Source organism: Rosa chinensis, chromosome 1 (assembly GCF_002994745.2).
Source record: "Rosa chinensis cultivar Old Blush chromosome 1, RchiOBHm-V2, whole genome shotgun sequence".
Lineage (NCBI taxonomy): Eukaryota > Viridiplantae > Streptophyta > Magnoliopsida > Rosales > Rosaceae > Rosa > Rosa chinensis.
The window spans coordinates 32,519,089-32,537,954 of record NC_037088.1 but is presented as its reverse complement, the minus strand read 5'-3'; positions in this window follow the sequence as shown (position 1 = coordinate 32,537,954).

Here is an 18,866-nt window from a genome sequence, read left to right as displayed (position 1 = left end):
CTAATTTCTTGTTCTCTTTCAGGATGAGTAAACTAATCAAATTGGACTTTGCTCCATTGGGAACAACTAGCTCTGGATATCACAAGTGGGTTCGTGATGTCCGCGAGCATCTCAAGGCTGATGGAATCCTGGAAACGATTCTCGAGCCTAGCGAAGTGTTAACTGTTGAGCAAGCTCAAGCTTTGCAAGAAAATAGAGTAGCCTTAGAAGCAAATAAGGCAAAGCCATCATCCTAATGACCCGTCATATGGATGATTCGCTCTAGTATGAGTATATGAATGAAGAAGACCCCAGAAGGTTGTGGGTCTCACTCGAAGAAAGATTTGGCAACGTTCGTGACTCCCTGCTTCCTGACCTAGAAGTGAGATGGCATAGCCTCCGCTTATGTAATTTCAAGTCAATTTTTTACTACAACTCGGAAGCACTTCGCATTAAATCCTTAATGGAATTCTGTGGTAAAGAGATCATAGATGCGATATTGATTGAGAACACTCTCTCTACCTTCAACGTCTCTGCATTGATGGTTGCTAAGAACTATCGAATCGATGTGACCGCAAGACGGATCATAAGGTTTCATGAGCTCATTGGAGTTATGAATGTCGCTGAAAAGCATGACAACATCCTTGTGAAGAACTATAATTCGAGATCCGTAGAAACAGAGCTTATTCCGGAATCCAATTATAGTCGCGCCCCTAAGAGAGGGCGCCAAGAGTGAAACCCTAATCTTAGGGATACTTCTGGACATTCTGGTCCATATAATCGCTCTACTTGGGAAGGTAACCGCCAAAATAGGCGAACATGGAACCGAAGAGGTCATTATGGAAAGAGAGAGGGAGAAGACGCCTTTGGCCATGTTAGTGGCGCCACCAACACTAGGAGCCATCTAAATGACGCTTTTAAAGCGCCTCAATCAATGGAGTCTGAGCGAAGAGATGTATGTTCTCGATGTGGAGTATCTGGTCATTGGGCACACATTCCGTGAAGAAATTGTCATCGCCTACAAAGCATATTGTGAAGCAAGAGAAGCTCACTATGTGGAACAAGAAGATCAAGAAGATGATCTAAGAGTGAACGGTTGAAGACTACAAATTTGGTTGGGATCAATAGATCGCCAATTCTGTTTAAGTCTTTATTTTTCCAAGAGATGTAATAGGCAATTGCCATATATTTTTGTAGTACATGCCAATGGTTTAGTCTTTCTTCAAAGTAGGTGTACTCAATATAAATGTGATGTCTAGGAAGGTTTTGAGATAACTGGTACTTAAGTGAGCCTTGCTCCACCGACATCTCCCTACTCACCTGATCACATTTATGTTGGAATTACCGAAAGAAGTTAGACGACCGCCATTGTTTTGCATTAGGTAGTTTATTGGATTAGATTTTCTTACGTCAAAGAGACAATGATGTAGCTCCGTTGGTGTTGGAAATTTGTATCAATGAATTGAGAATATGCTTGCACAATATATATAAGTAATTACAGCAATAATTTATATAGTAGTCTATAGATTACAATACACAACATGCCTATGAAGTAAATGAATTGTAATTGCAAGAACTGACTTGTGATTCGATAGAGGCTCGCAGATTGGCAATGTCCTTTAGACAGAATTTCGCCCCTACTCAGTGCTTGTAGTTCGTTAGGCTTCTGACTACCAGGATACAGCTATCGATAATCCAAGAGCCTAGCACCAGACCTTGGATTCTAGCGAACATACTAAGTGTTTTTCTCTCTAAAGGAAAGGAAGGAAATAAGTTATTGTCTATTTTAGAAAGAAAAACCTGTTGGGTTTATATATGTTTAAGACACCTCTTCAGTTTAAATTGAAGAGGTAAGTTGCCTTTCAATAACCTCTTTAGTTCAAATTCAAAAGGTAAGTTGATCAAACTTGTGCTTTTGAATTCAACTGTCAAAAACTGAATTCTATTCCAGCAGTGTTTGGAAATCTCCTTGAGTTAAATCCAAGTGAGAAGAAATCTCCTTGAGGAAGATTCAAGTGAGGTGAAATCTCCTCTAGACAGATCTTGGAGAGGTAAAATCCCCTTGAGATGGATCCGAGTGAGGAAGAAAATCCTTGACGGATCCCTTTGAGACAGATCTAATCCTCCTCAATGGAAACTGATTTCTATTCAAACTCTAACTGCAAGGAAGTACATCCCTATGAGAGTACGTAGCGTCGCCCTACATGGAGGTAGGCATGGCGCAAACGCCAAAGAGAGTGGCACTCTGGCGTTATAGGCCATAGCCCCAGCTAGGATGCGTGGGAGGCCCGTGCATTCGAAGGATACTTTGGCATATTCCAATCCTTTGATCATCAAGACTCAAAATCTGTCTCATGAGAATCTTCCGGATTATGGTTATTGTTGGGGGACGCCTCAACGTCAGAACCTATTCCTGAGAATATAGAGCTCTTTGAAAATTACACTAGTGCACATGAGACGTGGGATAGAAACTCCATCATAATCAATGATGTAGTTGCGCATTTCGTTACGCATGAGTTTGTTGAGTCTAATGATATCGAACCACGCTCCGTTGATGAATGAATACCAACGTAGAGAAATTTGGCTTAAATGGAAAGATGTGACCTTGGTTAAGATGGATTCTCTAACGAAGAGGAAGGTTTTTGAGCCAGTGATGCCAACACCTCCTAACATAAAACCTATTGACTAATGGGTCTTCGTTAGAAAGCGTGATGAGAAAAAGAGATGGCAATCTCGCCTCATAGCTCAAGGCTTCACACAGAACGCCATGGAATCGACTACGATGAGACATATTCTCTCGTAATGGATGTCATTGCACTCCACTACCTTGTCAGTTTGGTAGTTTCCGAAAAACTGAACATGCAGCTTATGGATGTGGTTACTGCGTATCTCTATGGGGATCTAGATACGGAATATACATGAAGGTTCATGGTGAACTTCATTTACCCAAGTCAAGTGGCTGTAGACCACGGAGCGCGTTTTACAAAGAAGTTGAAACGCTCACTAAAGTGACCACTTGATTAGGAAGGGATATGTCTGCGCGTTTCCATAATAAGTTCTGGATTCTATCGCGCTTCATGTTGGACATGATCTTCATTGGAAGCCCTTAAAGAGTTAAGGGAAACCGTTGAACACTTAAACTTCGAGTCTGAGATGAAGGATTTTGGGAGAACACGATTATGTCTCGGTTTGGAACTTGGGCATCGTGTTGACAGATGTTTAAGCATTTTGACAAGGTCAAGCCTTCTAGCACCCCCATGATTGTCCGTAGTCTTGATCCTGAAAAGGATCTTCTTTTTCCAAAGGATGATGACGAAAATGTGCTAAGAGGCAGAAGTGCCTTACTTGAGTACAATAGGCACAATATTGTACTTAGCTTAATGCACAAGACCGGACATCTCATTTGCAGTGAACTTGTTAGCTAGGGTATAGCTTTGCGCCAACGCGACGCCATTAGATCGGTGTAAAAAATATCTTTCGATACTTGAGATGTACGATTGATATGGGCTTCTCCTATCCTTACAGAGAGACGATGGATTTGGACTCATCACACACCAGGAACGCCACCAACATTGGCATGCGTCCGCTATCCCCATCCCAAAACGATAAGTATTTTGGAAGGTTTTGCTAATATTGGGTATCTCTCTGACCCACGCAAAGATCATTCCCAAGCTGGTTAAGTGTTCACCATGGGTAAAGACCATGATATCTTGGAGGCCTACAGAACAGACCCTAGTTGCTATATCTTAGAACAATGCAAAGATCATTGCTCTGCACTAAGTGTTCGTGAATGTATATAGATTGGATCCATAATTACGCATGTTCGAAAAATTGTGGTTTGAAGTCTACCACAGATAAGCCTACGAGCATTTAGGATAATGCTGCTTGTTTTGAACAAATGAAACAAGGCTACATCAAAAGCAACAACACCAAGGATAATCAGCAACAACAGACTCTCCTCAAGATCAAAGTGAACTAGGTTTAATCTGAGGATAGTGTGGCAGGCTTGCTCACTAAGTCATTGCCTAAATTCCACTTTCAAGAAACATTTTGGAAGCATCGTTTGCAGAAGTTATCCGAACTCCCATGACCGTAGTCATCAGGAGGAGATGCAGACATCAGGGGGGAGATGTCTACATGTATGGTCTCGAAACGTGAAGGGTGTGTTGTGCTCTTTTTCCCCTTCGACTGAAGTTATTTTTGTCCCACTGGGTTTTTGTTACTCGGCAAGGTTTTTAAAGAGGCAACAAGAGAAGCACCGCATTTGGGCGACACAAGGGGGAGTGTTCAAGTAAATTCTTATTTTGTGTCTGGCCCAAACTCTAGGTTACTTGACCTAGTGGTAAGAGGGTTTAATTAGAAGAATCTAGAGATTCCTATTCAATGTATGATTACATTTCCTTGTATGATTCGGATTCTATGCATTCTAATATTCTATATAAAAAGGTCCCTATTATCAATGAGAATACACAGTGATTTTCTCTCAATTCCCATTTCCCTAAAACACGTATTAATTAATAGCAACTATTGATTATTTATTAAGTAGAAATGTCTTCTAAAAATAGGGTATAACTTAGAAAGAAAAATCTATCTAATTTGGAGCCCAAACAAACCCAATAATAAGGACCTAGGGCAACAGCCCCAACCCAAAATATTAAGCCCAAAAGCCTCAAAAGGAAGGGTTCCAACTCAGAGCCCATCAAGCTGGCTTGATCCAGGCCCAACATCTCCTTCACGACATGTCGTAAAAAGCAAAACACCCAGCACCTCCGCACGATCAGTTCTGCCCCAACGCGGGTCACTGCGCCCGATGCCGTCACGACCTCATGCAGTTTCGACGCCAACCACCGCGCCGCCTGCTGCCACAGCTCAGACCTTGAAGACCTGATCCTGAATCACGTCGATCCAGTGCGTAAACAGTTGCACCACCCGTCAATTCAGAAACCAAACGCTACCAGTCTTGATCAGCTCACAACCCTACCACCAGTCTTGATCGGAGATGTTGCCAGAGAAACAACCCACGCCGTCTGGAATCCCCCGAGCACACAACACCCACCCAAGAAGCATCCTCGACTAGATATAGATCGAAGCATCCTCGGCAGCATACCTCAGACGAGCACGATTTTGCAATCTGAAAAACAGGTTTTAGGATGTTTAGGGTTTCACGAGAGAGAGAGTATTTAGTCTCATTGTGTCTTCATTATTTGGACTGTTGATTTCATAAATTACCCCTAAGTTAGGGACAAAAATTAAATGAAAAAAAAACTTAAAGAAATAAAGAAAGAAATTCTATGATATGCAGGAACCCAACAAACTTCAAGTTCATATGTACATATGTATATGTAAGAGATTTGATATAGCTCTAGATGTATGTGCAAATCTATTGATTGAATTATATGTGTACTACTTTGCTTTTTTGCTTATCATTTTGTTTGAATGCAGAACAATTTTTGAGAACTAAGATTCAACATGATCTGTTGTTCAGCAAAAATCAATTGTAATCTAAGCATGAATAGAATTTTTTGTCATTCTTGTTTTAATCAATTGTAGAAACAATGAGGAAATTTTTTTTCTTTTCCAGATTAAAGAAAAAAAATCTGTTGTTTTAGTCTAAGCCTAACTTTATGAAAGAAAAAAAAAGGCAAATTAATTTAGAGCCATTAGATTTTGGATAGATTAAATGATCTTTTTACATGGCATGATATGACAAATAGATGATGTGCATGCTTCAGATTGAGACTACAATTTTAGGCCTCAACAATCATTTTTCTGTAAAAGTAAAAATAGAATTGGAATTGGTCTACTCATTTCACTTCATAACCCCTTTATATAAGGATAGAATTACAATGGAAACATCGATTAACATCAACTACAATAAGGATAGTAAATGCTGATTGTGATGTGATTGCAATTCCTTGATTCCCTCTTTCGTCAGTTTCTTTGACGAAGGCACATAATGTGCTTTTCCTTTAACACTTTCCCTTGTGCCAAGTCAAAGATGAAATGGTGCATGAGTTGTTGCCTCACTAATAACCTTGCCAAGTAACAATAAAAACCCTATGGGACAAAAAATACACCTTGGTCGAAGGAAAAGAGCACAACGCACCTTCTACATTTGAGGATGACATGTGTGTGTTAGACTCCCCCTAATATCTACACCTCCCCCTGATACTTGCATTAATCAAGGGAGCTTGGAAAGTCTTCGCATTCCTATGTTTTTCACATGTTTCTCAAATGTGGTCTTGGGCAATGATTTGGTGAACAAATTTGCCACATTCTCCTTAATTCAATTGAATCTTGAGGAGAGCCTGTTGTTGTTGATTGTAGAAAAACTTTGGCGATATGTGTTTTGCATTATCACCCTTGATATATCCAAGTTTCATCTGTTTGATGCAAGCTGCATTATCTTCATAAATGCAAATAGGCTCTTTAGTGGTAGAACTCAAATCACTAGTCCCTCGAATATGTGTAATGATAGCTCTTAACCATACACATTCACGAACCGCCTCATGTAGAACAATGATTTCTGAGTGGTTCGAGAAGATAGCCACAAGGGTTTGCTTGGTTGATCTCCAAGATATCGCTGTGTTCCCAATGGTAAATACATAACCAGTTTGGGAATGACCTTTATGTGGGTTAGAGAGGTACCCATTGTGAGCCCCGGAAAAATATGTCGAGTTTAGCGACGATCGTGCGATAAATTATTTAACGATCTCGGTAAACGTGGTGACGCTCGAGAAAATTTTTGAGAATTTTCACAAAGTGAAATCTTAAATTTAGGAGTTGGATAATAAAGTACACGACACGACGAGTTCGTGGAAATTTTCAGAGAATTATTCAGATCACTGGGCTATTTATAGTGATTTTCCAAACTTCTGGGATTTTGGAAAATTAATTTAAGAAAGATAAACACGTGGCGCGATCCTAGCCATCTACCTTTTCCACCGTTTGATCCTAGCCGTCCAGCATTAATTGGACACATCCATATAAGTTGTGAACGGTGGGAAGACGCAGGAACATGAGAGAGAGAGAGAGAGAGAGAGAGAGAGAGAGAGAGAGAGAGAGAGAGAGAGAGAGAGCTCGGTGCTCTCTGAACCGAGACGCAGCGCGGCCCGACAGCGTGACCCGGCCACCCCGCCACCGATCTTTGACGGATGACCACCAGCATCTTCATCTCGGTGTCGCCTACGTCCCTGTGGTTCCAGATCATACATGCAGCGACTGGGAACGAAGAATCGACGATCTAAAGCTTGAAGAACCTCCGGCGAGTTCTGCAGTTTCCGGCGACTCCGGCCACCTTTTGGGCCTCCTGTGGTATGAAACCTCACCTCCTAGTCATGTTCAACACCCCAGTATGATTAGTTTTTCGATTTAATCAAGTTTTGATGATTTTGTTTATGGGTTGCTTCTGCCTCCGTAGCGTTTCCTCGACGCCGGCAGTTTTTCCGGCTCTTCTCGGCTTAATTTTTGGCTTGGTTGCATCTGTAGACGAAGGCAGACCTTGTTTAGGTATTGAAGTACGAGAATTGCTGGTTGAGTGGCCATCAGGTCGAACTCTGTCACCGGTCGAGTTTCGAAAGTAGGCTGGACGGAGTTGATCAACTCGACGTCGACTAGGCTATCTCCAGTAACTGTGTTCTCCGCCCTGGGGTCTTACCTGCATGTCTACTACTGAAAGTAAAATCGAAGTCTGCTCTGTGGTACTTGTGACAGTTTGGATGAATTATGGTGTTGGAAGTGAAATTGAAGTTTGAATGCATGTGTGGGTCGGGTGTTTGAGTCTTGGATTGAATTGGTTGAGTTGCATATTGAGAAATTGATTTGGATTGTGGAATAGATATTGTGGGTACATGAGGTTCCTGTGAAAATTGATGATTAGTGATGAACGAGTAAATTGTATTGTTGTTACGATTGAGTTATGGCTGTTGTTAGTTTGAAGTGAAGGTACATAAATTAAGAATCGGCTGTGAATTTTGGGAATGGCCTAAAATGGTATTATGGGTGTCCATAGTAATTTCTGTCGAATTATTATGTGACGAAATTGTTAATTAAAGAAAAGGAAATAATATATTGAGTGGCCTTAGTAAATTACGGTACACCTAATATATTTGAAACTAACTCATTGCTTGATTTACTTCGATGCAATGGTAATTGATCGATATCGTAGCTTCAATTAATTGTTTGGCAATTCGAGTTAATTATCGAGCCTGCCTCGATTGGTCAAACAATGGTCAAAGTTGGTCTAACTCCTGGTCAAACAATGGTCAAAGTTGGTCTAACTCCTGGTCAAACCATGAAAAGTTGGTTTGGACGATATATTAATCGTCGAGATTTCTTATAATTGTTCAAAAGATATTAACTATCGGAATGTCGGAATCTAGGACTCTAGTTACCCGAGGAACAGCAGGTTCGCGATTCTCGAAGTACATGAGGGAAAGCATCGAAATTCAGGTAAGGATTTAGGACTCTCTTCGGTTAGTGAATTTCTTATATATATTGTTATTAAAGTGATGCATGTTAAGTGGTATGGTTTGGTTAAGTTCAAATGCAACACATACTAACCAAATCGTGAGAAAATGTGTGATGGCTTGAAAGCGAAGGGTGGCTCTGACTTCCTTGCGTTCGATCCTCAAAACCTCCGTAGGGTTAGTTACGCCGGTCGTCTGGGTATTTTGATCGTAATGACGGGCCCGGTACGTGTGGGCCCGGTATTTCGATCGTAATGACGGGCCCGGTAATGACGAGTCCTAAATTCAGGTAAGGATTTAGGACTCTCTTCGGTTAGTGAATTTCTTATATATATTGTTATTAAAGTGATGCATGTTAAGTGGTACGGTTTGGTTAAGTTCAAATGCAACACATACTTACCAAATCGTGAGAAAATGTGTGATGGCTTGAGAGCGAAGGGTAGCTCTGACTTCCTTGCGTTCGATCCTCAAAACCTCCGTAGGGTTAGTTACGCCGGTCGTCCGGGTATTTCGATCGTAATGACGGGCCCGGTACGTGTGCGTAGCTAGGTAGCGGACGCTCTCGCTACGCTTACCTAGTGATAAAGTAAATTGAGGTAAGGTCGTGTAGTGGGTCTATGGGACCGACCATCTATTAAGATTCAGCGCGCGTATTCAATTTAGTATCATGCATCGATTTTCGAGTCAAAAAAGCATTCTTATAAAGTTTGTCGTTCTTTTAAATATTGGGTTTAAGCAAGTTTTCATATTGGAGCGCTCCAAATACTTATTTGTTGATTTTCAAACCTAGTCGAGTTAGAGTCTCTGTTGAGCAGCGAGGACGAAAACTCACTCCTACTACAGTATGGATGCAGGTACTGTGCACTGGTGACGGGATAGTAGCGGACGGAGCTGGGTGTGCAGAATAAGTTTGGTAAATCATTGTTTGGATTCCGTTCTAAATTCTACTTCGCGATCTTCGTGTTTCAGAACTTGTTGATACCTAGCCTTGAGTCAAATTTGGCTGAATTCTTTTCATCGGGGTTCGTAACTCATTCTAGCTTTTATCCAAGTTCTGGATGGATGAAATAGGTTTTAACAACTCAAGTTTTTCACCTCAAAAACATTTGTAGCTTCCGCTGTGTTTATACAAAAAGTTTTCAAGTAAAAATGCCTAGCGGTTCTCTAGGATATGAATTGAGCATTCGGTTTATGTTTTAGAGACTCACGGCGCTGTACGTGCTTAAGCTGGTGAGGTGCAGCTTGGGGCGTTACACCCATCATCAGCAAAACCAACTAAAACGTCATTTGACGTTTTGGTGTAGTGAGTGGCGCTTTCGCCATTAACATTTCGTTGAGAAATTGCAGTTCCATCTGCGGTCCCTCTTATCTCTCTGTAGGGAAAGAACAGTCCCAAGTCAATGGTTCCTTTTAGGTATCCGAAAATATTCTTAATACCATTCCAGTGACGCTGCGTTAGCGCTGATCTAAATCTAGCTAACAAGTTCACTGAGAATGCAATGTCTGCTCGAGTACATTGGGCTAAGTACAATAGTACACCTATTGCACTTAGATAGGGAATTTCAGCTCCCAACACCTCTTCGTCATCTTCCTTTGGACAAAATGGATATTTCCTTGCATCCAAACTTCGACCGATCATGGGAGTGCTAGCAGAATGCGCTTTGTCCATGTTAAATCACCTGACTTTTGGATATATGCAGACTGGTGGATTATTATTCCACAAACTCAATGTTCTAGTTCAAGGCCTAAACAGAATCGAGTCTTCCCAATATTTTTCATCTCAAATTTGGATTTCAAGTAGCTCACGGTTCTCTTATTTCATCAAGAGTACTTATTATGTTCATATCAACGACATATACAGCTATAATTGCAAATCCGGAACTTGTTTTCTTTATAAATACGCATGGGCATAATTCATCGTTCTTATATCTCTTCCCAATCAAGTAGTCACTTAGACGGTTATATCACATTCCGTAAAGTGAGCGTTTCAACCTAATTGCAAACGCACTCCGTGGTTTAGAGTCACTTGACTTGGATAATATACAGCCATCAGTAACCAGATCCCCATAGAGATATGCAGTAACCACATCTATGAGCTGCATTTCTAGTCCTTCGGAAACTACCAAGCTAACTAAGTAGCGGAACGTTATAACGTCAATTACGAGAGAGTATGTCTTCTTGTAGTCAATTCTAGGGCGTTGTGAGAAACCTTGCGCCACAATGCGAGCTTTGTACCTCAGGACTTCATTCTTCTCATTACGCTTTCTGACAAAGACCTATTTATGTCCTACAATCTTTACACTTGGTGGGGTTAGCACTACTTGACCAAATAAATGTTTCTTTGCCAGAGAATCTAGTTCTGCTTGGATTGCTTCTTTCCATTTAGGTCAATCTGCTCTTTGTTGACATTCTGCAATAGAGCGTGGTTCGATATCATCGTGCTCTATGATTTCTTGAGCACCGTGTATGCAAATACATCATCAATGTGTATGGAAGATCTTTCTATCAACTCATACGCACTCTCATAATTCATTGAGATTTCTTTGTTCTCTAGAATCATTTCAAACATCGGAGCATCCTCCAGTATTGATTCATGGACATTACCATAATCAGAGACAATCTCATGAGAGGGATTCTCTACATTGATAATTAATGGATCAGTTTGTGACTTACTCGCCTTCTTCTTCCTTGGGTGAGTGTCAATCGAACCAAGTGGCCTTCCCCTCTTCCTTTGGGGAGCCACGACCTCAACCACACCTCTACTAAGTGTGGTTGCAGTGTCTCTATCTGCGGCACCGTGCCTCTTGTTGGGGACTTTTAACCTTGCAGGCACATTTGCAGCTAGAATATGTGATCTCGTCACTTTTGCAATATCAGTAAACGCATCAGGCATCGAATCTGCTACGTTCTGAAGATTGATTATTCTTTTCACTTCACTTTCACATTGTGAAGTGCGGGGATCAAAATGAGACAGAGTGGGAACAAACCACGACAATTCATGTCATTCCCTTGGAAAATCCTTTTTCCTATCTCCCCCTAACAATGGGAAGATTGTCTCATCAAAGTGACAATCCGCAAATCTAGTGGTAAAAAGATCACCTGTCAAGGGTTCCAAGTAGCGGATAATATTTGGGGATTCGTATCCAACATAAATACTTAATTGTCTCTGATGACCCATTTTGGTGCACTGTGGGGGCGCAATAGGCATATATACTGCGCAACCAAATATGCGTAAGTGTGAAATGTCAGGCTCATATCCAGTTACCAACTGGTACGCAGAAAATGGTTGGCTAGCAGTGGGTCTGAAACGAATAAGTAAAGTTGTTGTAGATATAAGCAGGTTGGTGCGCATAACCAATGTCCTAGCCACCATCTGTAACATTTTGATGGTGGCTTCTGCGAGACCATTTTGTGTATGCACATGGGGTACATGATGCTCTACATCGATCCCAATAAACATGCAATAATCATCAAATGCTTTTGATATAAACTCTCTAGCGTTATCAAGCCTTATAGACTTGATAGGGTGATCAGGGTGGTGAGCCCTTAAACGTATAATCTGTGCTAGGAATTTTGCAAATGCAGCATTTCTGGTGAACAATAAAGCGACATGTGACCAGCGTGTCGAAGCATCCACCAGAACCATAAAGTACTTGAATGGTCCGCATTCTGGATGGATATGTCCACAGATATCTCCTTGTATCCTTTGTAAGAATGGAATGTTTTGTTTTGTGTCTTTAGCATAGGAAGGTTTCGATCCTGTTTTTGCTAAAGAGCAGACTTTGCAAAATGAGTGATGTGCCTTTGAAATAGTCAATGAGGCAAAATGGGATGGAGGCAGTGTTTCTGGTACTTCAGAAGGCAATGGCTGCATTTGAGCAGTACTAGGACCGACACTTGCAGTGTAGTGGATTTTTCTCCCATTTTATTTTTCACTCGAAAGAAGGGATGTACGTGTGAGTTTTTTAAAATGTGGATCATTATGTCATGACCTGGGTGCCCTAGGTGATCATGCCAAAGCCTGTATGAGTCAGTGCCCCACATTTCATTGTTGGTGACAGCATATGATTCAATGATCCAAATCGTAGTGAGGTACAGTCCACTAGATTTACTTATAAGTTTCTCTAAAATGCGTTTCCTTCCACATTCATTAGAGGTAAATGTATTCAGTTCCATTTTCATAGTGTGTTTCTACATGATAACCGTTAGCACGAATATCTTTGAAACTTAACAAGGTTCGATTAGCTCTTGGTGAATATTTCTATTTGGGTAGAATGACAATCTTTTCATTCTAATAATTTTTTCTTTTTCTAGATGTATTGCTTTACATCTTTATAGTGCTATTTCGAACCATGTAAATATGTGTAGCAAATAAATTCGAATAAATTCAGTGCTTCAAAATAAAATTTGAAATTTATTAATAAGTCAACGATAATCAAATCAAGGTCTTTGTTTAGAAATCTGATTCATCAAACCATTCTTTAAGACCAAACAATAGTCTAATTAAAAATGAGGCATTATGCCTTCACAACTATCTTTGGAAAATAAATAGATCTGGCAGATCAATCAAAATCTAGTGCATTCATTGACTGAGCAAGTTCCTTGTTGCCATTGAAGTTTGAAATTGTGAGGTGGACATCTGGGTCATGGCCTCATTCTTCCATATAGTGAGCCTCTTGTTCTTTAGACTCCCTATACCTCTTGTAAGTGGCTGCAACTATGTTGCTTGCTTGGCAGTTCTTATACCAATGCCGAATGACTCCGCACCTATAGCATGGTTCATTGCCAACTCTTTTCTGTTTGACTGAAGGGTTCTTAGGTGCCCTTTGTATCTTGTCTCCATGACCACTAGGACCAGCACCACCATCTCTGTGCCATACATTGGGAGGGCCTCCACGGCCCATACCATGACCCCCACTTCCCTTGCCACGTGGTGCATTGTTGCCATGTGGGTAGGAATCAACATGTCCAATCCCCTTTGCATTGGGGTTCTTTCTACCTTTCAATTTGCCATAATTAGCCTCGGGAATTTTCATTGTCCCAACAGGTCTGGCATTGTTGTTTAAAAGAACCTCATTATGTCTCTCAGCCACTTGCAATAGGTTGATCAGCTTATTGAAGGTTGTGATTCTTTTGTTGTTATACTCCAGCCTATACTGGTTCGCTAGTATAAGTGCTAAAGTAGGAAAAGTGGAAAGAGTCTTCTGGATCATATCATCTTCTGTGAGTTCCTTTCCATATAAATTGAGACGTGCCTTTAGGCGCAACATGTCCTTGTTGAAGTTATTGATTCTTTTGTAGTCAAGCAAGCGGATTTCATTCCACTGAACGGTTAGTTCTGGGAGCAAAGTATCATGAATGTTTCCAAAACGTCCCTTAAGGGAATCCCACAATTCTTTGGGTGTCTTCAACTGAAGGTACTCCCAGCGTAGGCTAGGATCAATTTGTCGCCTCAGAAACATTAAGGCATTTGCTTTCACATTGTCAGACGGTCTATCGTCTTTGGGGTCAGTGGGAGTTTTGATGGTGGTGGTGTAGTCTTTTGCCACAAAGGCAGTTTCTACATCGGAAAACCCAACTGTGGTACTCAAGTCATTCTGAGTCCAAAATGTCAAATTCAGGTCGAGTTGGATCAGCCATCTACATAAATAAGAGAGAAGAAATAAATTACACAGTCATAAAGACATCCACGTGAATTATTTTCCAAACATATAAATTAGAGTTTAAGATCAAGATTCGTAATGGTCACATTTTTCGATGCTATGTGAACATACTTTATCACAGTAAGTCTGTATATATAGTGCGCATGAATTTTCATTATCATGGCAAAATGCAATTTATATGTAGCATTCTAAATAAAACAATTATAATATAAAGGCATGTGTATGAGTAATTATATAAGCGTAAAATAAAAAAACAAAAAACAAAACATGCTCAAAATTTCATAAATAATATATAACAAAATATATATGGCATGCTCAAAAAAAATAAAATAATAAACAATAGCGTAATTAAAACATGCATAAACATAATTATAAAAAATCACAAGGCATGCTTGAAAGTTTACCAAAAAAAAAAATGTAAACAGGAAAATATATAAATCATGCTTAAAGATAATCATATAAAACATAAATTAAAGTAACAAGACATGCTTAAAAAGATCAATATTATCTAACTAAACATGCTCAAAAGTTCTAATTATAAACAATTAAATATACCATAGTATGAAATTAAATAAATAAAAGAGAACATAATTGGTATCGAGAAAATAAAACGATCCTAGCGCACGCGCGTATTGATGCAGGCGTGCGTAGCAATGTTTTGGGCTTGAGAAAAACTGGATCACTTCATCTTTTTTTTATTTTTTCAGCAATGGGCCACAAGGCCTTGTTTTTTCTTTTCTTTTTTGGTTTTTTTTTTTCTTTCTGGGCCGGGAGGGGGGGCCTGTTCTTTTTTTTTTTCTAGGCCGGACCTTTTCTTTGGGCTGGGTCACTTTTTTTCTTTTATGTGTTTTTTTCCTTCTTGTTCTTCTTCTTCGCGTGTTCCTCTTCTTTCCTTCTTCGTTCGCTTGCTCTTTTTCTTCTAGTTTTCTCTCTTCTTTTTCCTAGTTTTCAAATGGGTGCAATGGGGATTGCAGATGGGTGTCGCGCGGCTGGCAGCAGCGAGGACTGGGTTAATGGCCGAACTGACTGGAAACGGATCTAAATTGGGTCGAGTGAAGCAAAATCGGGTTTGGGTCATTTGTCGTTCTTCAACGAGTCTGGGTAGGCTTGCTAAAGTCTGCAAGGATGCGGAGCTGCTGGGATCTGCAAGGGTGAGCAGGCGCGGTGAGCAGATCAATTGGTTGGACGCGGGGCTGCTATCGGGTGCGCGGGTTGCTGCAAGCATGGCTGGGGCCGCGCGGGGGTTCTGCGACTGGGTTGCTGAGCTCGGTGGTGTGCTGCAGGCCCGTGTATTGCAGGCTGCAAGGCAGTGGGCTGGGATGCAATGTTACACCCCATATTTGATATACCCTTGTTATTCAATTGCATGGAATTCCTTATGGTTACCGTTTGCGGTTATAATTTTAACGTTTAGGGGGTGGTTAAAAATTGACTTTTTATGAGTTAAAAATTTGAGAAAATTTCCTTCATGAAAGTTGTAGAGGACGTTAAACAGAGCGCGTGCATATGTGGTACGTAAAAATCGGAGCTCGTATGCAAAAGTTATGAGTGAATTACGAAAATTACTGTTCATGGTAAATTTTTGATATATAAGGAAAGTTACCCGGGTAGGTTTCCAAAACCGGAAACCCACCCCCCTTTTCTCTCTCTCTCTCCCCGACTCTTCCTCCCCTCTCGGCCGAATTCTTTCCCCTTCGATTTCTTCCTCTTCCGGCCGACTCCGGACGTAATCCGGCCACCCCCAAGCTCGGTTTCTTCCCCCGGTCACGTCTGTGGAGGTATCTTTGGACGATTTGGCCGGAAAAGCTCGGATCGAAGGAAATTCCTCCCCGGTTGCAGTTTTGGGATTTTGCCGATTTCCGGCCATTTCGGCCACCTCCGGCCGCCATATTCCCATCGAAGGTACGGTTTTTGATGGTGATTGTTTTCCCTAAGGTGGTTCGTTCCAATTTGCATTGTAGAAGCCGAATTGATAATTTTCCATTCTAGGGTTCTTGGAGCTTCGGGGCTTTCCTTCACTGGCTCGATTCGGCCACTTAGAGGTAAAATTGATCAATGTTGTAGTTGAGAAGTTGTTTGGGTCTGTTGAGATGATGTTGTTGCCGGAATTTGGTGGTCATCGGAGAAGGTCGCCGCCGGCGCGTGGTCCCCACGCGCCGCCACTGTAGGTAGCGCATGGAGGCGCATACAGTAGGGTTTTAGATGTCGTTTTAATCCCCTATACCAGCTATTGATTGTAGAATGTAATGTTTGAAGTTTGGTTGACATCAGAGGAATTTCGGATTGAGTTTAAATTGTATAATTAACGGTTTACGTGAATTCGAACGCCGGAATTATTTCGAATTCACTCGAGAATTAATTTATCGATGATTGAATATTGACGGAGTATTAAGGATGGATGTTGTAGAGTGTTGAGAAGTCGGTTTTAGGAAGGGGGGATTATTTTGAATTTCCAATTATAAGTATCGTAAAGTCAAAGTTCCGTCCTGTGAATTATATATTTATGATTGTTATTCGTACAGGACGAGAGGAGTCTCCATACGAGGAGAATCACGAGCGACGTCAGGATTGACCGCATATTGTGAGTGGACCTTTGATTTTAATTGATGCATGCAAATTATTTTCCGCAAGTTTTGAGTTTATCGATTTATCAACCTAATTATCGAGCATTTTATTTTGGTTTGGATTATCGAAAGATTTATTGGTTTGAACTTTTGAATTAAGTTTCATTATGCACGATTTGAGGATTTTGATTTATTCGGATTCAGAATTTATACTATTTATTTTATATTTATATTCGGCTAATCGAGCTTATTATGAGATTTACGAAATAAGAATTCGAGGAAGCAAGACTTTATACTTATTTATACCCTATTTATATTGGAACTTGAGATGATCTTGGCGTGCAGGGTCAAGTCTTTATACACTTGGATTCTTATTTTGTGGGATGTGTGGGGAAACTATACAGATTCATTGGCTTTCGACGATCTTCTTCCTCACCATACGCGGGTCATGTGAATAGGTCTCCTCCTCACTTACTTTGTGTTTGTGAGTGGCAGTGAGGTAGCTTCTCCTCCTCACGTGGGTGGTAGTCGAGGTTATATTCTCCTCCTCGCACAATCTATGTGCGAATGGTAGTTGAGGTTATTAGTTCTCCTCCTCGCACAATCTATGTGTGAGTGGCAGTCGAGGGTAGGCAGAGCCTGAGGGGCTCCATTCCCGTATGGTGAACCCATTTTCTCCATATTCTTTGTTGTTGTTCTTGACTAGCGGGGCTAGTCGGTCTTTTCTTAATTATTGCATGCATCGGGAGTTTTATTGAGATAAATGTGGAAAAGTATAAAACCCTTTTTCTTTCAATTATTTATTTTTGTCCACTCACGCTAACGTTTTATATACTTTTCCCTGGGCCCTTCGGTTTCAAATGCCCAGATTGCAGTACTGTTGCTCGGTGTACGAGAGTGAGCCATAGTGACCGCACCTGCTTCCGCCTTCACCTTCTGTAGGTTACCTGTTTAACCTACTGCACTCCTTGTCTATTTAAATTCCTAGAATGCTCTGATTACTAAGGGTTATGTGACCCAAACCTGTATAAATTATATTGGAGGTCAATGACCTAACTTGGGCGTTTGTAGTAACTTTTATCATTTGGAGATTATGTTTAATGTTTTTAACTTTGAGATGGGTTTGGATGAATTTGGGAGCAGGGTGGCTCCAGGAGTTATGGTTGGATTATTAGAAGTGAATTATTGGTTTTCCGCAGGATTATGGGTTATCCATTTTTAAGGGAGGTTATGCCGAAATTTTTGGTAAATCTCCTTTAAAGGTGGGTCCCACAGGGCCACTTCGGATTCCAGGGTGGAATTCGGGGCGGGTCTTGTCATGCAAGCTGCTGCAACAGGCGAGGAGAGGTTGAGGCTGCGATGGGTCTGGCCGGCTGTGAGGCTGTGCGGCCGGGGAGAGGAAATTTATTTATTTATATATTTATTTTTGGGAATTGGTGGCTGCACAGGAGAAGAACAAGTTTTTTTTTTTAGTTTTTGGTTTTTTTTTTTTTTTTTTTTTTTTTTTTTTCCGACGGGAGAAAGAAAGAAACTTGAAAACTAGGTTTTTTTCTTGGTTATTTGCTCTAAGCGTGCTGATAACGTGTAAAAGTAAAAATAGAATTGGATTGGTCTATTCATTTCATTTCATAACCCCTTTATATAGGGATAGAATTATAATGGAAACATCGATTAACATCAATTACAATAAGGATAGTAAATGCTGATTGTGATGTAATTGCAATTCTTTGAGTCCCTCTTTTGTCAGTTTCTTTGACAAAGGCACATAATGTGCTTTTCCTTTTTCATTGTTAATTAGGCAATTAGCATATGGATATTACCTTTCCCCCTATAAGGAATTAAGGATAAAATGTTAGGATTTTTTTTAATCGATATAACCCACTCGTTAAACTAAAAAAAATTAACTTTTTTTTTTGAAAAAAAAATTAACTTTTTTTTTGAAAAAAAAATTTGAATTTAAAAGATAATAATTAAATGAGTGTGAGAGCCCAACTTTGAAATGTGAATAGGTTCTTATCATATGGTTGTTTGGTTGGGAGAACGCAGCAAATGGAGTTGTATAAATGATTATAGATGACTATTGTTTTTCAGTGTTGATAATTATTTTCTCGGTGTTAATTAAAATAGAGCAAGTGGAGATTGTAAATTCAAAAGCCATAGGGGAGCCGTTGATATGGGATGACCTTCAGAAG